General features: G+C 44.0%; 1 long non-coding RNA gene across 1 annotated transcript in view; it reads left to right on the top strand.

The window, feature by feature from the left end:
• LOC142071465 (uncharacterized) overlaps nucleotides 1-27506 on the top strand; it is a 108025-nt gene that overhangs the window by 55179 nt on the left and 25340 nt on the right. Inside the window, exon 3 of the long non-coding RNA XR_012667497.1 lies at nucleotides 17510-17640. This is a non-coding gene — a long non-coding RNA (uncharacterized LOC142071465). The remainder of the gene's footprint in view (nucleotides 1-17509; nucleotides 17641-27506) is intronic.

The following is a 27506-nucleotide window of genomic DNA, read 5'->3' as shown; positions in this document are numbered from 1 at the left end:
TCAGGGTAGTATCTGAGCATTTCCCAGGTTTGACAGATTGACATAGTGAGGTCTCTAGTGGGCTTCATGGATGGAGTCCTCAGCTTTTCTCCCTTCTCTGGTTATAGGAAGCTCTGCTTAGGGCAGTGGTGCTCAAACTTTTTCAGTCGTGCCTCCCCTTACCAGTAATGGAATCTGTCTGTGCTCCACCTCCCATTACTTCACAGCCAAGGCTTCCTCAGCAGCTGAGCTTGTGCTGAAGGGGGAGCTGGGGCTAGAGACAGAGCTGGTCTGGGGGTGGAGAAGGAATGAGAGCATAGCTGGGCTGGGTGCGGAGCAGTGGTGTAGCTAGGAGTGGAAATTTGGGTGGGCCCCGAGGTTTGGGCGGAGGGGCAATGACAGACTGTGTTAGCTCAGCTTCTCCCCCAACGCCACGCCCCCTTCCTAGCCCTGGTGCCCCCACACACAGGACTTCACCTGCCGAGCTGGGCACTGGGGCGGCTCAGAAAATGGCAAGGCGGAGCTGCTGGAGCGGAACTTTCTGAAGAGCAGACGCATAGCCCCATCCTGGATTTCAGGTGCCCGAATGATGTTCCAGGCACTGTGGCAGTGTTACATCCCTGCTCAGATTTGGGTGGGCCTGGATGCTAAGTGGATGGGCTGTGGCTGTGCCCCCGGGGCGAGCAGGGGAAGGAGGGGAAAAGTGGAGCTGTGGCTGGGGGGCAGAGAGGGAATGAGGGCAGAGCCTGGCTGAAGGTGGAGCAGGGCTGTGGCTGAGGGTGCAGCTGGTCCAGGAGTGCAGAGGGAGTGAGGGTGCAGCTGGGTCTGGAGGCAGAGCAGGACTGGGGGCTGAATGGAGTTGGGGAAGGAGCGAGCCTGGGGGCAGAGCAGGACTGGGGGCTGAATGGAGTTGGGGAAGGAGCGAGCCTGGGGGCGGAGCTGGTCTGGGGGCAGAGCATGGCGGGAAGAGTGGTGCTCCCTCCCCGCTCCCTGTGGGGGCCACCCCCAACTTTCCTCTGCACTCCCTAAGGGGTGCACCCCACAGTTAGGGGATCACTGCCTTAGAGAGAGGGGTGTGGTGGTGTCAAGGTTCCTTCCCCACTCTGAACTCTAGGGTACAGATGTGGGGACCTGCATGAAAATCCCCTAAGCTTATTTTTACCAGCTTAGGTTAAAACTTCCCCAAGGTACAAACTATTTTCCTTTTTCCTTTGGACTTTATTGCTGCCACCACCAAGCGTCTAACAGATATATAACCGGGAAAGAGCAGGCTTGGAAACGTCATCTTTCCCCCCAAAAAATCCTCCCCAAACCCTACACACCCTTTCCTGGGGAAGGCTTGATAAAAATTCTCACCAATTTGCATAGGTGAACACAGACCCAGACCCTTGGATCTTAGGAACAATGAAAAAGCAATCAGGTTCTTAAAAGAAGAATTTTAATTGAAGAAAAGTAAAAGAATCACCTCTGTAAAATCAGGATGGTAAATACCTTATAGAGTAATCAGATTCAAAACATAGAGAATCCTTCTAGGCAAAACCTTAAGTTACAAAAAGACAAAAACAGGAATCTACATTCCATTCAGCACAGCTTATTTTCTCAGCCATTTAAAGAAAACAGAATCTAACGCATATCTAGCTACATTACTTACTAAGTTCTAAGACTCCATTCCTGTTCTTTTCCTGGCAAAAGCATCACACAGACAGAGAGAGCCTTTGTTTCTCCCCCCCTCCAGCTTTAAAAATATCTTGTCTCCTCATTGGTCATTTTGGTCAGGTGCCAGCAAGGTTATCCTAGCTTCTTAACCCTTTACAGGTGAAAGAGTTTTTCCTTTGGCCAGAAGGGATTTTAAAGGTGTTTACCCTTCCCTTTATATTTATGACAGGAGATATGACCCAAGAACCTCTGGATGCCAACTGGCAGAGGGCACTGGGTTATATATGGGTACAGGGATCTTCTAGGTTCACCAAAAGAATGTCATATAAGGTCTCAAACGAAAGCCTGTGTCACACTGGTCACCATAATCATTGCAAGATGTATGTATGGAGAATATGTAAGGAATTATGTGTGTATATATACTAAAAATTATTATTTCTAGGTCTGTAGTTAAAAACCGATCACTCAAAGGTAGTATGTCTTGAGTCAAATTCCTTCCAGCAAGGGGTGGGAGGTTCTTGTTTCCAAGGTGAACCACTGTGTACTTTCTGTCTTACTGTAGGAGTCTATTAGCATTCTAAGTCAAATGCTAATGAAGAGCTGGCAGATACTTCAGAAGGAAATTAATAAGAGGAAGTACTGAATGGGGGTGGGGGGCCAGAAGAGGTGCCAGAACGGGGGGGCCAGAGGGTCATGGCCCCGCACTTTTAAAAGTGGGAGGGCACATTTTGCCTGCCATAAGGGTGAGCAATGGGAGGAGCGAGCAGATGGTGGGGTCTTGGGAGGATGAGGCAGCAGTGCAGCAGGGCCTTGGGGGAAGAGGCAGTCCAGGGGTGGGGCCTTGGGGTGGTGCAAGGGCAGGGGAGAATGTGTGGTGTGAGGGTGGGGGTTTGGGGACAAGGGGCGGTGCTAGGGCGGGGCTTCAGGGGGAACGGGGGCTGGGGCCATGGTTTGCAGGCTGATGCCCACCCACACTTTTAAGAAGCTTCCGCTGCTCCTGACGGGGGGGTGTGTATGTGTGAAATTATCCTACACTGAGCTGAACATCAAAGGTCTGTTCTGGTATATTTGGGGTGCAGAAAGACACCCTGGTATTCCTTCATTCTGTGAGGACAAGTTGATCTAATGAAAAGGGGTCTCAGCCAGACTGGTTGAAAACACTGGGGAAAGAACTTGGGGTAAGTTCTCATGTAGGAGACCGGGAAATGCCCTGTTGAGTCTCTAGAAAGAGTGTTATAATGTTGTTTGATATGTAACCATTTGTTCCCATGTCACACACTGGTTTTTATTTGAATCTCTATTCCTTCTTAAATAAATTTCCTTTTGTTTTACTATAATTGAACTCAAACACTAGATGTGATACAGGAGCAAGGGTGGAAGGTAAAACTGGTAAACTGTGGCACACTGTTCCTTTGGGAACAGAGGATCTGGGATATCTGTGGGTATCACCGGGGACACTCTCTGAGGGGACTCAAGGGTGGGGGTGTATCTGTTGTCAGCCTGCAGAAGACTGGGTTGGTGTAGCCCAGGGGAGAGTGCTTGAGTGGCTGACCGGCTGGTTGTGTTAGGAGCTTAACACCTAGCTGGCACTGGTAAGACTTCCTCACACTGGAAGCAGGTGGTAACAAGGTGACTCAGCCTGGGGTTCCCTGGGAAGCGTCACAGGGTGTTTGTTTTTGTAAATATCCCAGAAAAGCTTTCTTAAAGAGAAAGGTCTCACAGAGTGACCTGAAGGGGGTCTGGGTCAGTCTAATCTCCTCTGCAAGTTCATCTACAGCCACCAAGAAATCTTTACCTCAAGCTCTTGTGTACTTCATCCTGGGTTTTCTGCTCTGTCTCAGGGGAGAGCAGCTGTCCTTGCAGTTCATAGATGGAGATGTGCTCACTAATGTACCTGGCCCCTGACCTGATCTATTGATGGCTTTGAAGATCAGGACCCAGGCCTTGAACTGCTAATGGAATTGGGCTGGGAGCCAGTGGAGAGACCAGAGCACAGGCTTAATATGCACACAGATGTCACACAACAAGGAGACAGCCAGCTTGTGTTTTTCAGAAGCTGGAACCTTGGCGTTGTTTTCACATTCGGCTAGTGATGCCGTGAATGACACAAATCTGGTCTGGAGGTGACAAATTCATGGGTCACTGTCCTCAGGCCCTCTTTGTCTGGGAGGAAGGGGCGGAGTCTCCTAGTGACCTAGCGGTGAAGGAATATGTATACCATTCAATTACTGGAGCTACCTGATCATCTAAGCTCTGTGATGAGTCAAACAGGCTTTGACAAATTCCTTAAATGGAGGGGGAAGATAATGCCTTGGCAAGTTCTTCAAACCATTCTCCCTTCTGAATAGCATCACTTCACTCTTGCCTGAGTTGAGTCTGAGCCAGCTGCTCTTCATCCAGAAGCTGAAGTGTTATCTGGGAGACACTGTGATATCTTGGTAGTAGGTTTGGTTGCATCTGTGGAAAATGACTTACAGCTGACTGCCATCAGCCTATAGTTGCATCTCACTCTAGTTCCATGTGGTCTCATATAGATGTTGAAAAGGAGGGGAGAGAGAGTATGAATCCCTGTGGGGCTCCACAGGTGAAAGCCCTCAGGAAAGTGGATCAGTTACCCATCATCACTCTGGGTTCCCTTGTGGGAAGTGGGGTGTCTGGGTAAGTGTATCAGCACACTAGGATTCAGGACACCTGGGTTCTATTCTTGGTGCTAGCACTGGCCTGCTGGCTGACCACCAGTGCCTAAGGTTCCCTATCTGTAAATGGGGATAGTAATATTTATATTCCTTTATAAAGCCTGCTGAGATCTAGGGATAAAAGATGTTATATAAGAACAAGGTATTATTATTACTATTGCACCAGACCAGTTCCACTACCCCAAAAATACCCATTTTAACAAGTGCTTCCTGCTGTTCAAGAATCGCAATAAACTAATGCACAAGAGTGACTGCTTTCATGTTTATTTCATTGTGTATTCTTTTCTGGGCAGCTGTCAGCCACAGCAGGCTTTTGTGAGGCAGCACAGATTTTATGTTTTATTTGTTTTTCTGGTAATTTGCAAACATTTTGACTTTGCAACGATAACAAGCTTTATAAATGTTAAGAAAACCTATATTTTGGTATGGAAGTACAGTCCGATTTCTGCAGGCTGTGAAGTAATCATGCCCATAAATATTTTAAAAGTTATGGCCTTTTTGGAAGCAGCTACTGTGTATAACTGTAGAATTTTGGACTGGATGCCAGTTCCATTTGAAATAAAACTGCTTTCTGTGAAACGTTAGCAGCCAGTTTTCATCTTTATATTGGAATACAAAAGATGCGTAGTAGGAAATGCTGTATATAAAAAGAAAGGGCTGATTTTTCAGAGGCTCTGAGCACTCTACAACTCTAGCGGAAGACAATGGGAGCTGTGGAGACTCAGCACCTCTGAAATTCAGGCCTGTAAAAGGGTTGGCTGCCACTTGAGTGCCCCCTCATAGCCTGTTGCCTTCGCTGTGTCCTGCCCCTGTTTTCCTCTTTACCAGAGTTCCCTCAGCAAACGCCACAGTCTCACAGCCCTTTTTAGGGTCTAGGTTTTTATTAAATTAACGAAATTCTCAAACACACACAAAAGCAATCTTCCATTCCAGCTGAAGCAGGGCACAGCCCCTCTTCCCCGAGGAACTGTCCCTTCCTCGGGGACCACTGCAGAAAACCCTCTCTCCCAGCTTCACTCTGTAGTTCCCTCCCAAAGGGGAAGATTAGAAATAGAGTGAGATATGGCAAGACTGCCAGTGTCAAGCAATGGCTTCCAATGACCAACTACTGCTCATTTGAAGGAAGATCCTACCTGAGAGTGGGATTGTTTACCTTAAAAGAAGATGGGACATAATGAAAGTGTTCAGAATAATGATTGGCCTAGAGAAGCAGGAGCTTCTATTCATCCTGTCTCACAAGAACAAGAGGTTATTCAATGAAAGGAGGCAAATTTAAAACTGATAATAGCTAGAAGGATAATAGTTGCTAAAAAGAATGACTTTTTCATATGACACGTAGCGAGTCTGTGGAACTCATTGCCACATGATGGTGTTGCGACCAATAATTTAGGAAGATTCAAAGAGGGATTGCATATTGTATGCTGGTGGCCCTAATCACCAGTTGGGAATAGACAATCAGCCATTCCCAGGTGAGTTTTCTGTCCCTTTCTTCAGGGATCTGTTTATTATCTTTACAAACAAGAGTGCAAAAAGTAACAAACAGTGTGGTTAGGGATTCAGAATGGGGTCCACTATGCTCCAGTAGCTACTGGGTAGGGCCCTCTCTGACCCTGCATGGAGAGTTCCACAGAGTCTGCCAGCCTGGAGCCTCCTGCTCTAGTTACCAGCTTCTTCTTGCCTGGTTTCCTCCCCCGTTACATTGTCCACCTGAGAGTGTGAGCCAATCATGCAATGCTGATCAGCTGTGTCAGCTGATTCCCAGCACTTGCCTCCTGGGCTTCTCTCTGGGATGGGGTCAGCTGCTCCTGGTTCCCTGTCCCGTGGGCTATTAAAGGGGCAGATTGCCATGTTGCATATATGTATCTGCATAACAAGAATATTCAGATTTATAATAGTTAATTCTAAAAAGTTTTGGAAGGGACATGAAACCTCATGCTTCAAGGTTTGAGGCAAGCTCTAACTATTAGTGGTTGGGATGGAGAGCAAGCTATCCTACATGTTCATACTGCAGAGTTTTGTACCTTTCCCAGAAGCATTTGGTGCTGGGCGCTGTCTAAGATGGGATAGTGGACTAGATGGACCATGGGTCTGATCCAGTATGACTGTTCCTATATGCTAGTTGGTGGTTCAGTGGTTTATGTAAAATGAGCTGGTAGTATCAGTCAGTTAACTCGTACCCCTCACCACAGAACTCACTATAGATGGCGCCGATGAATAACCTTTTAGGCAATTTCTACACAGTGCCCAAAGACTTACTGGGCTTAGGGATGGACCTGTGTTCTCCTAGCAGTAGCCCCTTTAAGCAGCTTTCAGACCCGTTCTCTGGCAGCGTAGGGAAGCTTGTGAGGAGATAATAGTTAGATGAAAAGACAAGTAATTGGATGTGGATATTTTTTGCTTCTCTGGCTGAAATTTTGTCCAGGTGTGTAGTGACTGAACATAGTTTCCTTCTGATGGCTGTCCAGTGACCTCTGAAATGAGGTGGGGGCGGCAGAACATGCTGTACTGGAGAGAAGTCCGCTGGATAAACATTGGCTCACGGGTTGGCAGTTTGACACAGAGGTCATATGGGGGGAGACTTTCAAAATACGTCACAGCGGTGCTAGTAGGGGGCCAGATCCTCAGCTGGTAGACATTGGCATAGCTCCGTTGAAGCTGATTTGAAGCTGATTTGTGCTTAGTAATTTACATCTGACTTGCTATATGTGTCTGATGATTAGGAAGTTTTTGAAAGTCATCCTTCATGTCCCTTAGAAAGTCTAGCATAGACCTGAATCTCTCTTCTGTGAGCATTTATAGCCTCATGCTATGTTCCTTTTTCTCTTAGCTTCCAGTCTTCTGTGCTCCAGATCTAAGAGATCTGAACGATTCATGCCAGGAAGAACAAGAATGATGAGAGGCCCATTTTCCCTATTCTTTGATCTCTGATAAGTCTTAGACAGTAAATTATATCTGCTAGCAATTCTTGAATTTATTGTAAGCCTTAAGGAAACCACATTGAGTCTTTCTTTAATAAAAACTGAAGGAGAAAGCATGCTTCAATTAGAAAATCTTTCACTGTCTCTGTTCAATCAGGGACTGTATGACCTTAAATTTGTTTATATTCTTAGTGAAAAGTTTCAGTGTATTTTCAGATCTCAGAGACCCCAAAGCAAAACAAAAAGATGTGGTTGGGAATATAAGGAGAAAGCATGTTTTCTTTGTTTCAGCTTGTATAGGGTCAACAAAAATATTTAAAGAAAATACAGTACAATAAAGGGAATTTCATTAATTCCCTGCTGTTTTTACTCTAATTCAGATGTTGTTAGCTTTTGCCAGTCATTTGGAAAAGGTATTTTAAATAGCTATAGACCTACATGGACAGGAACAGAGACCAGAGGAGGTTAGACAGAGCCCAAGTTTGAATGTAACTCCGTTTAGACAGAAATGGAAGGCCTTCCCTTGCAAGAGAAACCAAAAAATCCCAGAAACCCTGAACCCTGGGAGAGGGCTCCACTTGGAATATTTGGTGCTTTTAAAAGAATGAGGTTTGATGATTAGATATTAAAGTGATAGGTTCCCAAGAACTACTGAAAATAAACAAATATTATAGGTTCTTTTTCTGGCCATCTGCACCTGGGTTTCCAAATGGTACATTTATGGGAGAGAAAAACAGGCTCTGTCACAAACCCGGTGGAGACTGCATGAATCATCTGTTTGTATAGACACATGCACATTGCTGGAAGCAGGCATCATCAGAAAGGCGAGCTTTAAGGCTAATTTTTTTTAAAAGCCTCTAAATGACTTAGGAGCCTCCATCCAGTTGACTTTCAATGGGTATGTCTACACTGCAATTATACACCTTTGGCAGCTGACTCAGGCTCATGGGGCTCATACTAAGGGGCTGTTTAATTGTGGTGCTAAGGGGTTGGGCTGCAGTCCAAATTCTGGGTCCCTCGCAGCTCACAGCACCCCAGAGCCCAAATGTCTACATTGCAATTAAACAGCTCCTTAGCCTAAGCCCCACAAGACTGAGTCAGCTGCCATGGGCGTCTAATTGCAATGTAGATGTACCCTATGAGACTTAAGCTTGCAGGTGTCTTAGGGCCAGATTTTTAAAGGTATTTAATCACCTAAAAATTATCAGGATCTTAGGCACTTTAGAAAATCCCACTAGGTTCTTATCTGCATCATTAGATGCCTAAATATCTTTAAAAATCTGGCCCTTAGTCATTTTTGAAAATGGGACTTGGGCTCCTAAGTCACTCAGGGCACATTATTCAAAAGTGCTTGATAGTTCTGTCTGGATACAATTACATTTAGGCTTTGAGACAGCTTGATCTCCGCTGACCTTAGTTCATCTCCCTGTCTATATACTGGCATGCATGTGCGCACACACACACACCATCTCCGAGGGGTTAAAAGTAGAACGTTTTTTTCGTCCCAGAAATGTGTCATACTGAAACCCTGGTGCGGCGGGCCAGCAAAAGAGCCCCTGCATTGCTTAATGGCCACACTGGGTCTGGGAGCGTGGCTGGTGGCAGAGCAGCTGAGCAACGACTCCTCCCCTCTTTGAGCTCTGTGGAGGAAGTCGTATGCTGGCCCGGCTTAGGCTGGAGTGAAGAGTAGTGATACCAGTGGGCTAGGAGAAGGGCTGCAGGATCCATGTTTATGAAGCTCTAATGTCCCCACCATGCTGGTGAAATGGGCACTTGATACTCCAGCACACAGGCTGCACTAGCGTCCAAGGAAGAAATTGTCTTGCAGCCATGCATCCTGCCCCCGGCTTTGAGGAGGATGGCTTTCAGCTCCTTAATGTCCTGTGACTTCTTAATGCCCAGTTACTTCCTGTTAGCAGTAACCTTTGTCGTATAGTAGTATTAGGAACAATGTACTTTCTCGGTTGCAGTCTTTAGACAGCAAAATGATCACATGCACAAGCAGGCTTCCTATCCCACTCACCGGAAGTCCATGGTACACATTGTAGAAGGACAGAGAGGCCCAGATGTAACATATTGTAACAAACCCTGGCAACTGAAGGACAACTGGGAAGTCTCATGCTGCAAACCCTTATTGTTCAGAACTTCTTAGTTATAGAGGGGATAGGATTCCAGTCCTCCTGTCATCAGATGTCCTGTTGAAAAATTTTAACTCCACCCAGTAGAGGGCAGTGGAGTACATAAACAGTGGCAAGGTCACTGCGATAGTCTATACATTGATGGTTATTTAAAAGTAATCATTCCCCCCACAATTGTGACATTGTAGCTGCTGAAAGAATTGTGGCATCTCATATCCCACAAAGTAGACATTATGGGTACGTGCTAACCATTAGTGATGGTGGGAGTTTATAATTGAAACCCCAGCACACAACCTCAGTTACAACTGCACAAATGTATTTGAACCAAACAGCCACTTCCATCTGAGACCAATTCCTCCATGCTAAAGGCAGAACATTTCATTATCCTCATCTTACAAGGGATAAGTTATTCTAACAAGCCACTTGTACCATCTCATTTCTTTATGCACTATTGATGTCCTTTTTTTTTTTTTTTTTTTGGTTGAACCCTGTAGTCACTTTGCCCCGAGTTTTAAGAGAAGTCAAAATATATGGACTTTCTTGGGGTGCTGCATCACTTTAAATAAATTTAGAAATCTTTCACTTTCCAGCAGAATCTCAAGGGGAACATTCACTCACTTTGCGTTTAAAGTAAGTGGAACACAAAAGGTCAGGTGTGTCTTGGCATTTGGGTATCAGCCAACTTAAAAACCTTTGCTGGTTGAACTTTCAAAACTTATTAAGATTGATACAAAATGATTTAAATAGATGTTTGAGCTCTGATCCTGTTGTCAATTTCACAAACATGTTCTATTAGGGTGACTATTCTTCTAAGCGTATTTTACTCCTCCCTGGTGATACCCTGCCATCTACCTGTAGCATTTCCCATAGAAAGATGTATGTGATGGATATCCAGCAATTATAGGTGATACACATTAATTTTTTGTTTGAACCTTTTTTGCAGCTTCAGCAAAGTAAAGAAACAGCATTGAATGTTTCAATTTCCTGACCTTCCTCATCAGTTATAGAAGCAAAGCAGTTGCCATAATTAAGCCTAACCACACACATCAGGATTGGTAGGTCAGAAATTCTAGATGTTACAAGTTAACCCCATTCTTTCTTTGTGATTGCATATTGAGGCTCTGATTCAGCAAAGCATTTCATCACATGCCTAACTTTAAACAGGTGCTTAAGTCCCATTAAGGTCAACAGGATTTAGGCACATTTTTAAGCACTTTGCTGAACTGGGGCCTTTTGCTCTAGAAAACACATCCAGTTTGTTAGCAGTCATTTTATATTAAAGATCACTCTTAAATTAGGTATTCATTCAAGCTATAAATTCAAATTAATCTGCCAACAAACCTTTTCCAAAGAAACTTGAAAAAATTTGAGGAAGAAAACAGAGTAGGAATATCAAATGCATCCTTTGCCTTTTAGAAGAACATTCCATTTCTGAACTGGTGTATTATGATTCCCCCCAAATGGTTCTTAATTTCACTTATGCAAGCAACTTCCAGTGTTTCAACCTGCAAGCTGTTTCATATGCACACCGACTTTAGGAAGAAAAAGCTATTCCTTGAATCCAGCTTGAAAATTTACTTTCTGTCTTGCAGCTAATCTCCCCATTATTACCTGCCCTTATTACTGGGCCAGTTCCTGAGGTCTTCGCTCAAATTTACCATAGCCCTTACTCCCGTAGCAAGCTCCCATTGCAATCATTTGAGCAATCAATAGAACCTAGCCAGAGGAGGGAAAGAGTTAAACTTGAGTGAGAACCTCAGGATTTGGCCTAGCAATTCATAATTGAAGGCTGGTCTCTTGAGCCCAGCGGTAATTTGAGAAATCTACTGCAATTTCCTGAAGTCAGGAATGAGTTAAAAGAATGTGACACATGATTGTTTGTTAGTCATTTAACATTTGTATATAGCCCCTTTAGGTGTGTATGATGCTTTATAGAAAGAATAAATGCATGGGGCCAAACTCTCCTCTAAGCATCCTGTGAGGTGCTGAACACTTGCATTATATCAGTTTGGGTTTGGAATTACTCTGGGCTTAGGCGGGTGTACAGAACAGCAGAATCTGGCCCTCTGGTTCCTCGTATATATTTGCATTGCTGTTCCACAAATTAATATTTTTAATGCAGCATGTCTTTGAAATGCCATTGTCATTGCACTTCTGTTGTACCCTGTCCCAATTAATAAAATTTGTTATGAAATTTTAGAAAAACATGCCAAATTTTAGCCAACTGTCAGACAACTGTGAAAAACTTTTACTCCATTTTAACATGCATCTAAGCTGCCCAAAGTGTTGGATCAGAGAAGTGTGGTCCCTTTAATTTAAATTCCACCTTGAAAAAGCTAGTCCAATGTTGATCCGCTTTCTCTAACTTTCTAAGAATAAAAAAGTATGGCTATTGATTTATAACATCCAGAGTGGTTTCAAAATTCATCATGTATGGCAGGTCCGATTTCATCCAAAAGGAAATATTAATTCATAGCCTGCATTTGGTAATGTATCTCTTATGAATGAAATTCAAAGTGTGAAAATTATCATCTAATCTATCTAAATATATATGTAAATGTGTGTAGAAAACAAACTCATTATCTTAGGCTGAACTGATAATTAAAGGAATCACTTTGAGGATGGCAAGAATGACTACAAGGATTTTTCTGCAGTAAGTTTGATGGGAAACTCCATTTTATTCCAAAATATACATGGTACAGTGGAGATCACTATTGAATAAAGAGTTTTTTGTTATTTAGCTCACTCATATGAGCAATATCCCTTGGTACATGCAGTGTATTAAGAAGACACAAATGTATTTTAATTGTATGTCCCCAAAATGCTCACTTTTACAATGGTGTAAATCAATTGTAACTTTGTTGATTTAAATGGAGTTACTTTGGATTTACTTCAGTGCAACTGAGAAAAGAATTTGGCTGCATTTTTGTAAATAGTTATTTCTAACTATTCATTTATCCCGCAGTGTTTGCATACTTATGCATTTTTCAGTGTCCATATAGCTCAGTCTCATAGGCTCTAAGACCAGAAGGGACCTTCATGATAATCTGGTCTGACCTCCTGCACACTGCAGGCCACAGAACTTCATCCACCCACTCCTGTAGTAGGCCTATTACCTCTGGCTGAGTTACTGAAGTCCTCAGATCTTGATTTAAAAACTTCAAGTGACAGAGAATCTGCCATTTATTCTGGTTAAACCAGCAGGTGACCCATGCTGCAGAGGAAAGCCAACAACCCGTAGGGTCTATGTCAATCTGACCTGGAGGAAAATTCTTTCCTGACCACAAATATGGTGATCATTTAGACCCTGAGCATCTAGATGAGACCCACCAGCCAGACACCTGGGAAAAATTCTCTGTAGTAACTCAGAGCCCTCTCCAATGGCCAGAAATGGAACAATAGATGGAGATATTTGTTAACAGCAGTCGTGGATGGGCTATACGCTGTTCTAGGCAATCTCATCATACTGTCCACTCCACAAACTTATCAAGCTCAGTCTTGAAACAAGTTAGGTTTTTTGCCCCCACTACTCCTCCTGGAAGGCTGTTCCAGATCTTCACTACTCTGATGATTAGAAACCTTTATCTAATTCCAAGTCTAAACTTATTGATGGCCAGTTTATATCCACTTGTTCTTGTGCCAGCATTGGCCCTTATCTTAAATAATTCTTCTCCCTTTGATGTATGTATAGAGAGCAATCATATCTCCCCTACTCACATACATATCTCACATACTGCTACCCTCGCCTAAACTCTCCCCCTTCTCAGCAGTCCTCTTCTCACCTTAGGTGCCTGGCTGAACAACTGGGAGGTCCCTAAAGGCAGCTCCGCATCCCCCGCTGACATGCCAGCGCCCATCTTGGGACAGGAGTCCTTGCCAGGGACTAGGACCAGGGTAAGCCAGCAGGCTTGGTTCACACCCGTGCAGAGATGCCAGCTCAAGGCCTGTGTGGCATACTGAAGCAGTGCCTGGACCTTGTGCTGACCATGCAGAGGGGTGAATTTCATCTTCTGTGCCTCAGTTTCCTCATTTGTAGGATGGGGATACTAATACCTGTCACTTCCTAGAGGTGATAGGCTGTTCAAGTAATGTTTGTGAAGTATGCTGAACTCACCGGGTGGAAGAAGTTATGTAGGTGCAATAAGTTATTAGAGAATTGGGTACTTGTACTCTAGAAAGCTAGATAACATGATTTTTTGTTATTAAAGAATGACTTGCAACTCTGTGCTATCGACTGTTTAGGAATAAAACTACCTTTTCATGGGATATTTATTACTGAAGAAGCTTGTTATTTATTCAGCTACACCTCCTTTTAATATTGTCAATAGCTATGGAGATACTAAATAAATATAATCAAACGTATTAGGAATTCTATACGATATTATTTATCCAAAGTATTTAAATGTGTTTAAATTTATACTCTATAAAAGATAAATTGATTTTGTACATATCTAGGATAAAAACTTATCTGGGGCTTTGTGTGGGGCTGTACTGAGTTTTGGTAGTAGTGGTGGACAGCATTATCAATATCATGTTTCTAGACAGGAAACTTCATTGTTACACAGAATACACAATTATTCTCTGAAATAGAATACATTTGCCACACTTTGTTCTTATATATCACATTGACTGAAGGCTTTGATGAATGTTAGTTGATTCCCACTGGTAAATTTTTTAAATGGGATTAGAGTTGTAGGAAAACATTTTATTTAAAGGTAATTTCAGAAGGATATATAGATTAATTGACAGGCAGATTAAATTACTTTTCTGTAATCTGGAAAGTGATTTATCACTGTCACAGCCATAGTGGTTTTTAAAAATGCCGAACTAATAGGGAAATGTGTCTTCTGGCTAAATTGTGCTCTTGGATCTGTACTGCAGAATGATGTAGACTCCAGTGTTTTGTTTTCTCCAACCAAAGTGGCAGAGTGCTACACATATAAAAAGAGCAGAATATCTGAGTTGAGATCAACCACACTGATATCCGTTGGTTCACAAAGCAAATATAGGCCCTTATCCTGCAAGCTGTGCTGGACATTCCACAAATGTACAAGGAAGAGAGGATAAATATTTCCAGTATGAGGCCTGTAAAAATCTTCTGTATCCATATTTCTCTGGGTACAAAAGATTTAGGGACAGATTCTGTCCTCCACTCCAACCTCTTTTATGCTGCTCCAGCCACCTATTAAGGTAACCATACGTTCTGGTTTGGTTGGGACAGTCCCCTTTTTAAGTTCAGTCCCAGCTGTCCTGATGTTTTTGGGAAGAGTGGGGGAGGGGGGATCGAGTGGTAATGCTAGCCCCATGCAGGGGGGAGGCAGGCTTAGGCGAGCAGCCATGCCAGCCCCGTGTGGGGCAGGCAGGGCAGGGCAGGGCTCAGGTGAGCGACTTAGGTCAGCCCCATGTGGAGGGGGATTCAGACAAGCAGCTTGGGCCAGCCCCATGCTGGGCCAGCCCCATGTGTGTTGGGGGGGAGCTCAGGCTAGCCCCACACAGTGTCCCGTTTTCCATTCCAGAGCTGTGATGCAAGGGCCAGTGAAGAATTTCCCAGGTGCAGGCAAAGTATAGGAGTGCTGTAAATGGTTCCATGCAATTCACGTCACTGGAGGGGGGGTCTCTGTAGTGCATGCTGCTCTGGAGATGCAGGTCTTCTCCAGACCATGAGCAACTGATTGGCAGCCCTTGGGAGGCAGCCATAAACTAGAGCAGCCTCTGGCTACTCGAATTTTTGCGGGGTGGGGTGGGTTGGGGGATGTTTCAGCCCTCAGAACAGCCTTGCTGTTTATGTTGCACTCTCTGGGCTCTGCTTCCTGGTAGGGTTGCCAACTTTCTAATTACATAAACTGAACACCCTTGCCCCCCCACCCCTTCCCTGAGGCCCCACCCCTCCCCATTCCCCACTCACTCCAGCCCCCGACCCGCTGGTTGCTCTCTGTCCCCCACCCTCACTTACTTGCACTGGGCTGGAGCAGGGGGTTGGGATGCTGGAGCGGGTGAGGGCTCCAGCTGGGGGTACAGGCTCCAGGTGGGGCGTGAAATTAGGGGTTCAGGGTGCAGGAGAGGGCTCAGGGCTGGGGTAGGGTGTTGGGGTGCGGAAGGCGATGTGGGGTGCAGTCTCTGTGAGGGTGTTTGGGTGCAGGAGGGGTTCCGACCTGTTTGGGGTACAGGCTCCAGCCGGGTGGTACTTACCTCCAGCAGCTCCTGGTCAGCGGTGCAGTGGGGCTAAGGCTGGCTCTGCACTGCTCTTGGAAGCAGCCGCCACGTCCGGCTCCTAGGTGGAGGTGCAGTCAGGCAGCTTTGAGTGATGCACGCTGCCTGTGCCTGCGGGTGCTGTCCCCGCAGCTCCCTTTGGCCACGGTTCCCAGCCAATGGGAGTTGCGGAGGTGGTGCTTGGGGCGGGGGCAGTGCGAGGCGCTTCCGTGATTCCACCTGCATGTAGGGACCGCAGGGACATGCCTGTCGTTTCCAGGAGCTGCTTGGAGCCAGGGCAGGCAGGGAGCCTGCCTTAGCCCCACTGCACCACTGACCAGACTTTTAATGGCCCAATCAGTGGTGGTGACCGGAGCCACCAGGGTCCTTTTTCGACTGGGCTTTCCGGTAGAAAACCGGATGCCTGGCAACCCTACTTCCTGGTGGCACAGACCAGGGCCTCAGCCTTATTGCTTGTGTAAGTAAGGAATGGTTTCTTCACCAAATGTCCTGCAAACAATGTCTCCATTCCAAAAAATGACGATTTTCAGCCAGGACATTTTGCTCATTGGTGAAATTTCATGGCAATGTCTATTTTTCACAATGAAAAAAAACAGGAGTAGCTACCTTTTCATGCAGTGTGTTCATGCAGGGGGAGGAAAGAAGGTGTAAGAGATAGGATAAGGAAAAAACATTACCTCTGGCACCTCAGATAGGGACAGGGCTGGCAGGAGCACCAGGTGGGCAGGGGAGAGTGTGGGGGGGAACTGCAGGTGGAAGGCGTGGGGAGGGTTCCCCCGCTTGTCCAAGCCCAGGGCCCCACAGAACCATAATCCACCTCTGACAGGAATGATGAGTCAAATACTGTGTTAGATTCCACTGATCTGGAGCTAGAATGGCTCCATGCCAAGCTTGTTTCTCTTAAGGAATGTGCTGTAACACTTGGAATTCCACCTTGGAACATTTTTCTCCTGGGGTGGATTTTTCCCTTCACCTGGATACAGAACAGGCTACTTGCAGACTGGACTAAAATGATTCACAATTTTTCTGGGTTCTGAAACCAAAGTAGGTCATCCATTCCTCCCTGTTGAAGGGAAAGGACTGTCGAATCATGGAAGTAAATGTGTGGTGTCAGAGAGAGGGCTTTGGCTTCTTAGACAATGAGCTGATGTTGCAGGAAAGAGGATTACTGTGCTGGGGTGAGCTCCATCACTCAAATACTGGGAAGAGCATCTTTGGACATTGCCTGGCTAGTCTGATAAGGAGAGCTTTAAACTAGGTCCTGTGGGGGTTGGTGACAAAAATCCAGACAATGTGCTGGACAAGAAGGGAGGGGCTAATTTCTGGAAAAGTGTCTAGAAATCACAACTGCATTAAAGAGGCAAAAAGAGAAGCAATAGGGCTGTCTGCAAAATATCTTAGATGCCTATATACAAATGCAAGGAGTATGGGGAACAAGCGGGATGAACTAGAAGCCACGGTATATGAAGAAAATGATGACCTAATTGGGATCACAGAGACTTGGTGGGACAACTATCATGATTGGAGTACCAGCATTGAGGGATATAGCTTGTTCCAAAAAGATAGGTATGGGAGAAAAGGAGGCGGTGTTGCACTGTATGTCAAGAATGTGTGCACTTTCTCCGAGGTCCAAGGCGAAGTGAGTGACAGACCCACTGAGAGTCTCTGGGTGAGGATACCAAGGGAAAAGAACAGGAGTGATGTTATGGTAGAGGTCTATTATATAGACCACCAAATCAGGAAGAGGAAGTGGGTGAGTCATTCTACAAACCGGTAACAAGGTTAGCTGACACACAAGAACTAGTATTAATGGGGAATTTTAACTGGAGGATGAAGGGGCAATCACTAGCAGCCAGCACAGATTTACCAAGAACAAATCATGCCAAACCAGCTTGATTTCCTTCTTTGACAGGGTAACTGATTTGGTGGATACAGGGAATGTGGTGGACATAATATTCCTGGTCTTCAGCAAGGCTTTTGACACAGTCCCACGTGAGAGTCTGATAAGTGAGCTGGAGAAATGTGGGCTCGACAGAACTACCAGTAAGTGGATACATAATCGGTTAAACAACCACAAACAACGAATAACTATTAATGGAGTGATGTCAGAGTGGAGGGAGATCTCAAGTGGGGTTCCACAGGGATCCGTTCTGGGTCCAGTATTGTTTAACATCTTTATTAATGACCATAGAGAGCACGCTGATCAAGTTTGCAGATGACACAAAGCTGGGGGGCGGGTTGCCAATACTTTAGAGGCTAGAGCTAAAATTCAGAGGGATCTTGATAAATTGGAGAACTGGGCTACAGGCAACAAAATAAAATTCAGCAAAGATAAATGTCAGGTGCTGCACTTAGGGAAGAAATATCGAATGCACAAGTACAGAATGGGGTGGGGGGGGGGAGAAACTGGCTTGGCAGCAGCATGGCTGAGAAGGATCTGGGCTTTGTGGTGGATCACAGCCTCAGCATGAGTCAGTGATGTGATGATGTTGCAAAAAACACAAATGTAATGTCAGGTTGCATTAACCGAGGCATAGCATGCGAGTCATGGGAGGGGATAGTGCTGCTCTGCTGGGCGCTGGTTAGGCCTCAGCTGGAGTCCAGTTTTGATCACCAGTGTATAGAAAGGATGTAGAGAAACGAAAGGATCCAGAGGTGAGCAGCAAAGATGATCAAAGGGATGGAATGCAAGTCTTATGAGCAAAGGCTGAAGGAACTGGGTATGTCTCGTTTAGAAAAGAGGAGTTTAAGGGGGGGCATGAGAGTGGTCTTCAGATATTTGAAAGGCTGCCATTTAAAAAAAAAAGGGAGAAAGGTTGTTCTCTCTTACCACAGAGGGCAGGACAAGAGACCATGGGTTCAAACTACAGCACAGCAGATTTAGATGAAATCTCAGGACAAATTATTTCCTATTGGTAAGAACAGCAGGACAATGGAACAGACGCCTCGGGAGGTTGTGGAAGCACCTCCCCTGGAGGTGTTCATAAGGAGGCTGGAGAACCACCTGTCTTGGATGATTTAGACACAACAATCCTGCATCTTGGCAGGGGGTTGGACTAGATGACCCTTGCGGTCCCTTCTAACACTGTATACATATAGATATAGATATACATAAGTACATGATTCTATTATTCTAAAACCACGAACTACAAGACTGGAGCAATATGCCCTATATACCACATCTCAAAAGCTACATGAATGTTCAGACTATTGTAAAGTGCATTCTGTTCGCAGTCCTTGTGAATAAAGCTATCCTCTTATTTGTGGTTGTTTTTCAGGCTGATCAAAATCCATATATCCCCTGCCAAAGACTTAATGTACAATGTTGTATATTAGCTTGCCTTTTTCCATGTCGAATCTCATTTTATTACTTTCTGCCCATGTTTCTAACTCTCTAGGTGCTTTGTATGGCTGCATTTCTCTCCCTTGTCTGGAGCTTCAGCTTCTTTCCTCTTTAGAATCATCTGCAAATTTTATTATTAACTTACTGTTTACGCCTTATTTCTGATCATTTTGAACAAGACTGGACTTAGCGAAAATTCTCCTTGGCATGCCATTAAAGACCTCTTCCCCACTCTGCAGTTATAATCCTTTGTTTATGGTCTTTCAGCCAGTTTTCAGTCCATGTGACATGGTTTATATCCAAACGGAATACAATTAATAAGAGCAAGATTTCATGGAATACTGAACAAAGTACTTTGCTAAAGCCAAGTGTGTTACATCTAGCATGTTCCCTTCAGACAGTCATTTTATAATTATGTTGGCTCTGGTTTTGTTTTTTAAAGGAATCAAGGGCATCTGTCAAATGCTGGTCCATATACCTGTAAATCCATGTTGAAACTCATATGACAGTATTCAGGGCTCACTTCAGTGAAGCTCTTATAAATGGGTTTAAGTTCCCTATTCAGCAGTATACATAAGTACATGCTTAAGAGTGGGGGCCCCAAAGTAAAATGTTTTTCCCATTTAAAATTAAACTGGGGAGGTACACTCTCCATCCCAATTCACCAAGCTTTCATCCTGTTACCAGGGAAGATGGCAACTTTCATTTGGTAAACTCAGAGCCATTCTTTTTTTCTGAAATATTGACACTTCCATAGATATTTATTTGATATTTGGAGTGTGTGTGTGTATATATATATATATATATATATAGGAAGGCAATTTTACCCCTTGTTTAAAAGTGAAACAAAACAAAAAATCCCCTATATAATGCAAGTTATGGGCCCGATCCTGCAAACATATACTAACAAGTATAGGGCCTGGTCCAGTTCCATTAAAATCAATGGAGTCTTTCCACTGACTTCATGGGGGTTGGCTCAAGGCCAGAGTGATCAGTAAGTAATCCTATCCATTTAACTTAAACTTTCATTATATCAAGTTATTGGGATTTCTACCATGAATTCTCCCTATGCTTGGTAGTGTGTGTCTGAAGATTGCAACCCAGATTCCTTTGCTATAATGGCTGTAAAGGATTTATTGTAAATATGTGGCCATTACAGACACTATTTTGAATTAGCAGGATTTCCACAATTAAATTTAACTTTTTGACTGAAATTTGTTTTTTCCCCCTCACACCCTTCTAGTACAGATGCCTACAAATACTACTGGAGGAATAATCATAAAACCCATTCGATTTTATATATATATTTAAAATATATATATTTTAAATGCTCCTTTTAGAAGGTAGATTAAATTATATAGAAAAATCCTTATCAGGCCATGTTCATGTGGGTGTCTAATGTTAGATAGAGGAGTTTGAAAATGTTGGCCCACACTGAAATGATTATTGAAGTTTTCCAACAATAAATATTTTCCACTAATAAAATATTACAGGGCATATTCAAATCCTTAGCCCTGATCCTCCCAAGTCTTACTCATATACTTAACATTGCACACCATGAGTAATCTTCATTACCTTTAATAGGACTACTCAGTGCACGGAGTAGAGCATGAGCTTAAGTCTTTGCAGGATCAGAGCCCTTGGCAGTATGGTGCTGGGCAGAACCTACCCTGATAGTAGCCTAGAACAGCATGAATTCACATATGTCCTTCTGGATTCAATAACATTTCTGCACACAGAGTAAAGTACAACAAAAAGGAAATGCATCCAGGTGAGAGCAGAAGTCAGTCCCATCCCACACCTTCCTCATAAGGAAGAGTATCTCACATTTCCTCCAGGAGCTCTCGTGTTGTTAATGTTTTGAGAATGGGAAAGGCCTGGGTTGTGGACAAAGCAGCCAGTGAGATGCAGGGAGGGAGGTCAAGGAAGCCCCTTACTAAAACTCTGAAGGGAGACGATGTTTCCTTTAATGGAGTTCACTCCCTGTAAGAGTTCAGCTCAGCTGACTGTGCCTTCGAGGACACCCTTGTGGCTTGTAAAAATACAGAAGTGCAAATCTTGTGCCTTCGAAATGGAGCAGGTTACACCAGGTGGCCAGTATTTAAAACAAACTCACAAAACTTCCCAGGAGAGGATAAAAATGCTCTCAGTAATAGGCCTTACACATGTGTGTGTGCGTGCATAAGGAGCCCAGTGATGGGAGAACTGAGAGCCTGATCCAAAGAGCATTGCAGTTAATATTAAAAGCCCGCCTCACATTGACACAGGCATAGTGGATTGGCAAAGTCCTCTGAATACGTGCATTTTTAGGTGTTATGTTAAGCTGTATCACATGGAGGAAGGCCCGTATCACCTAATGCAGAATTTACCCCAAATATCTCCTCTAGCAAGTGGAGACACGATATAAACCTTAACTAGAATGTGTGGTAGAGCAGAGTGAGGTCAGTTACTCAGGCAGGATGGGCGTTCCGAAATAATCCAAGAAGCTGTTCGTGAGCACCAGTGTTTTTACACCTCTCCCATCTTTTCATTGTTTCTTCCATGAGATCTCCCAGTGTACAACTCCTCTCAGCAGTTTGCACACAAAATGAGTTCATGGCCTCTCATCAAACGGTACATGTAATGTGTATGCTCATACTAAGATTTCATAATGATCTACTTTAATTTCCCAGGCACACATTCCTGAAGGTCTCTAGGCGCCATGACAGAAAGTACTAAAAACATTGTTAATGTACTGCAAATAGACAGCATGCCTCAGGCTATAAACTACAACAGAAGCAGAGGCAAACAACAACAAATCACACCAGGTACATTGGCCAATAAACAAACAACTCCACAATAAACAGCATAGGAGAAAGGAAATATAGGCAAGCAGCAGCTGTCCTAAAGTGGCCATTTTGAAACTGACTGCTGCTTGCTGCATTCCCCTCTTTGCCAGCTGGTAAATATTCCTGCCCTTCCCGTTATGTTTTCACATTCTTGCACCAGCCGTTGTAATGGCCTGGTCTCAATAAACAGACCTGCCTAAGACAAAGTCTGGAATGCTGGACAGTTCAAGTGGCTGCCTAATGACCAGAGTGAAGGACACAATGCAAATACAGCAGAGAAGGTCAAAATATGCAGAGATCATTTTTAAACTAAGGTGAAGATCCATCCATGTAAAACCTTCTGCTTTGCTTAAGCCCCATGTCTGACCCCCCCCCCCCACAGAGGGTAAGACAGGAACACAGGCAGACTGTAGGCACAGAAGGACATTGTGACTTTATATGCTGCACTCTGTACTAGTCCTCAGCTGGCTCCTGCAAAAGAGGTTGTTGGGGCATACTGGGGAAGGGGCTACAGGATCACAGCTCTGTGGAGCCAGTGGCCTTAAAGCACTGCACAGCTCTGAGTAGCCAGGTCGAACTCTGAGGTGATGTGTGCGGAGAAGGAATCCTTCTCCCCCTCCTTCCCAAATGTGATGATTCGCTACAGAGTTGTTCCCATAGGCTGTTATATGCTGCTCCCCCATGCCATGTACAAGGAGGATCTAATAGGCCTGCTCCCATCTGTTCCCTACTTGCTGCCACTCGGAGAACTTAAAGAAGGGCCTCTGCACCATACTGGGGGCTATGCAACCTTAGCATGGTCCTCTGGAATCCTACACCTGCCCAGCCACTCACTCAGACAGCGGAGAGCTACACCGACTCCACTGTTAAGGGAAGCCTTGAGAAACTGGGCGGTTTGGAGGAACCTTGAATTGTCCCAAGGAGAATGGGGCAAGGGTGGATGCCAGTGACCACTATTTCAATTCATAGGCTAGGATAGCCGCTAGGGAGAGGCCCCACCACCTCTGCACTGCTTGTGGGGTGGATTCGGTCCCCTCCAGCCATTCCTGCAGTTCCCCCTGGGAAGAATGATTTCTTGAGTTTGCACAGGGATAGGTTGAAAGAAGTAGATCGAGTGCTCCTCATTGTGTTTCAATGCACCAGCCAAGGAGGGGGAGCTGAGAGGGGAGCACTGCTCAGCCAGACCAGGGAGCTGAGGGGGATCTGGAGGGTGGGGGAGCTGCGGCTCAGCCAGACCAGGGAGAGGAGGGGGAGCTATGGGGGGAGCTGCTGCTCTGTCACACTAGGGAGAGGAAGGAGAGTAGTGGGGGGAGCTGGACCTCAGCCAGACCAGGGAGAGGAGGGGGAGCTGCCCTCTGAGGGACCTGACCCCTGTGGTTAAGTTTTATTTGAATAACTTCACATTCTTGGTGTTAGTAAATCATAGCAAGAAAATCGAGAGGACACAGATTCCATATGAGATAGAAGAAAATCAGTACCTGAATAGATGGGCTGTTGTACATAATGAACTTGCCTGCCTTACGCACCCCTTCCTCCCCTCCCCCCAGTGCTATCGCATGAGTCAGAGTGGGTGTATCATAGATAATTAGCCCATGTTACCATTCGTGTTGGAACAACTACCTTGCAAAGCTACCTCTTATCATGAAAGAACTGCCAATTGAATGACCTGGACCAGACAGCTACGTGACCTATTCCGTTTGAGAGACTACCCTGCAGTTTGATGCTTGTTGGATTAGGAAGTGTGACCACAGTAATTAGCAGGACGTTTCTGGATCTGGACATGGCACACTAAACGCAGGACAGGCTCTTTGAGAAGGCTGACCTTGGTGAATTAGGAGTGGGGTGCACAGAGCTGGGGGCCCTGGGATGGAGAGAGGAAGAAAGAAAGCTAGAGGGCTGATTCTACATTGCCGACCTCGATGTAGAGTTGATAAGGTGGATCTGATCCTAGAGATTGATGGCTGAAAAAAGGCTTGCTGATGACCCTGTAAGTGGAGAGTTTATGCATGGAGCAGGACAAGTTAAAACAGACCGATTTCCCTGCTCCTGCACACACATGCTCCTAAATGCCAGGAGAGTCCAAAGGGATCAAGTGTTAGATCGATTTGTTCTATAGGGTACAAAACATGATTTCTAGCAGTTGGACAATTTAGAGGGAAAATGTGCACAAGAGTCTTTTGTGGAGCGTAAATAAAGCAAAGGTACATGGGGGGAAAATTATGCTATCCAAACACCTATCTTCTCTATCAGCAAATGTTGCCTTAAAGGCAAAAGCTTGTTTTTTCAGTGTGCTGTGCTTGTATTAGTCACACCCATTTATTTTTGGCATAATTCACGCACTACTTGAAACTTGGCAAGAGTAGGGATATTATGGCCAAGATTCAGTCTTGCTTCAAGAGTTTCTATGAATATGAATGCCTGAAGTTTACAGAGGCTTACTCTGTCACTATAGCAACGCATATTTGTTGTGAAACCCTTGTGTTTTTAAGACAAGAACCTGTACATTAAGTTCACATTCAATAGGATGTGTAATGCTGGTGACTATATATATAATTTTTATTGAGTTTCAAATACCAGGGAAAGGATAAATTTAGGGTATTAGGTAAAATGTGATTTGATCATAAACACACTAATGCTTAGTTAGATGGAAGTAAATTAGTTTTGGGGTCCCTTCTTAGGAGGCACTGAGCACTCTCAGTTCTCACTAAGGTCTAAATGAGTTCAAGGTTCTCAGAAGTGGTACTCAAAACCATGCAGGAGCATGTCCTTTATTTATAATAATGTAGACCTAATGTAGCATCCAGTGTTTAAAGGGACATTGTCAGTTTGCCTTTTTAAAAAATGATTTATTAAGGGAATAAACCCCCCAGTTTCTGAGAGACCAGTACCATTTCAGTAATCTGGTTTTGATTTTTAGAAAAACATATTTTTTAAAAAAATGCCTGCTTGCTCGTTTATGTTCATACATAGGCCCTACCAAATTAATGGCTGTGAAAGATGCATCGTGGACCGTGGAATCTGGACTCCCCTGTGAAATCTGGGTATTTCAGGAGGGGTTGCAGTATTGTCACTCTTCCTTCTGTGCTGGCTTCAGAGCTGGGCAGCCAGAGAGCGGCCGCTGTTGGCTCGGTGCCCAGCTCTGACAGCAGCGCGGCCACCCGCAGCAGTATGGAAATAAGGGTGTCAATACTGTGACCCCCCCCTACAATAGTCTGGAGACCTCCCCGCAACCTCCTTTTGGGTTGGCACCCCAATGGTTACAACACCGTGAAATTTAAGATTTAAATAGCTGAAACTGTGACATTTAAGATTTTAAAAATCCTATGACCGTGAAATTTACCAAAATGGACCGTGACTTTGGTTGGGCCCTATTCATAAGGGAAAATTGACTAGGGGCATGATCCTGTCATGAGCTTTGTACAGGCAGAACCCTGCAGTGAAGTCCATAGCGCTCTGTGTGGGTACAAGGGTCATTGCAGGATTAGGACCTTACTGAATGTGCATGAAAGATTGTCAAATACACAGAGAATGTAAACTGGAAAAAAGAGGGTGTGTTTTCCCTGCTGACTTCTTTCATCTGTAATAATCTTAGATGTTTCGGGTAACCAGCATAGGTACAAAATTTTCAGATGTGAATGGGATTTTCCAATTGATCGTGTCCCTTTAAAGTGATATTAAGGGCCATGTTTTCAAACCAGCTTCTAAGGTCTGGTCCTCTAAAGCAGTGGTTTTCAACAGATCCCTGGAGGTCTGCAGACTATGTCTAAGGGGTCCACAAAAGGTTGTCATTACTATAGAACAGTGGTTTCCAGCCTGTGGTCCACAGATTATGTCTAAGCTTTCCAGAGGGCTCCACACCTCCATTCGAATTTTTTTAGGGGTCTGCAAATGAAAAAAGCTTGAAAACAATTGGTCTAAAGACTTACACACATGCTCAGCTTTTGCATTGTGAAGAATTTCATTGAAGACACCGTGTGTAAAATTAAATGTGTGTGAGTCTTTAAAGGGTCAGGACCTAAATCAGTGCACACCAATTTTGCATGTTCAAAAACACCAAAGAAATTCAGAATTAATGCTGTTTTTCCACCCACTGACTTGGGTCTGTATTTCAAAAGTCTAATATCACCAGGCAGGAGGTTTATGGGGAATAACTCCCATCAGTACGAACAGCAATTATGTGACCCAAATCCCTGAAGTATCAGGAGGGAATGGACACATATGTCGTAAAGCGTAAGGGAATAGTTCACTTTATGGAAGTGACAGACGTGCAAAACTATATTTTTACATGAAGCTGTTTTCAGTTAAACAAGTACATAAAAATATCTTAAACAGAAAACTTTAATTTTGTGGTTGCAACCTTATGTATTTTAAAATGGCCAAACCCATTTAAAATTTTTTTGGTTAAAAACCACTTGCCCTTCCCTTCCCAATTCCTGTAATTCTTCACTTCTGGGCAGCAGCTTTGCAGTAGTAGATAACTGTAGAGCTGTGAGATATTTGGGAGATTATGCCTGGTAAGCAAGCTCTGAAAACCAATTGTCTTTGTTATTTTTTAAACTTATTTTTATTTGAGGTCTTGCAGTAACAATATAATAAATGATCAATGTATAGTTTTTCGATAATAATTATGCAATTTTTCTTTAAAAAAAAAGCCTGTTGGAATATTCTACAGTAATGGTCCAATTTACAGATTACATTAATGTTACTATAATGCTTGGAGTATTATTGAAGAATAGTGTAACTTTTCATTTTTATAAAGAGTACTACTACTGGTTACAGCTAAGGGTATATATTAAATATACTTTAAATAATGTCAGATGCACCCAGAGTAGCAGATGATCATTGTTATGTCTTCATAAATCCAAAGAAATATTAGACTATTAATACAGTAAAAAGTATGCATTTCATAGAATATCAGGGTTGGAAGGGACCTCAGGAGGTCATCTAGTTCAACCCCTGCTCAAAGCAGGACCAATCCCCAATTTTTGCCCCAGTTCCCTAAATGGCCCCCTCAAGGATTGAACTCACAACCCTGGGTTTAGCAGGCCAATGCTCAAACCACTGAGCTATCCCTCCCCCCCATAACTCGTATTTCATATTTCATAACTCATCTGAGCTATATCGTCTTATAAACAGTTTCTTTGGTCACATTTGCTGCTAATAACTTGGAAAGCTAATACACTGGAAAGCTGGAATGTGTAAATCACAGGATGAAGTCACTGATCATATGCATTCAGATTTTAAACCAATGAAAACATAAAATCAAAGGAGATTGAAAATAAAAGCCTGGATAATTTTACTTGCCATCTCACTGGGCCTTGGGTAAACTGAGTAAGAGTGAATGGATAACATTAAAGGCCATTTTTTAAAAAAGTAGCCTCTAATTATTAAAATTTCATACACAGCTGAATGCACAAACAAAATCTGCTTGAGCAAAATTAGAGGTTAGGTTATGGCTGACATAAAACGTCCTATGCAAGCATATAAATGTACTCTAGCCTATTTGATGGCTGGTTGTAAGCCTCTCTGGGTTTTGGTAGCAGGAGATAGACACTAAACCTTGGACTGGACTTTTGGGGAGTCATTTTGCTGGGTCAGCTGTGGGAGTGAGCTGGCGGGGAGTAATACCTCATGGTAGTTCAGATGTATGAGCATTTCCTGCTTTTATTCAGCATCCCAGTAGATTAGTGGTTTTGACTTCAGTCCTTCACTAGTACACCCTGTTCTCTATTGCACTG

This window comes from Caretta caretta, chromosome 3 (genome assembly GCF_965140235.1).
Source record: "Caretta caretta isolate rCarCar2 chromosome 3, rCarCar1.hap1, whole genome shotgun sequence".
Taxonomy (NCBI): domain Eukaryota; kingdom Metazoa; phylum Chordata; order Testudines; family Cheloniidae; genus Caretta; species Caretta caretta.
Note: the sequence above shows the minus strand (reverse complement) of the source record. Positions and strands in the feature narration are given on the sequence as shown.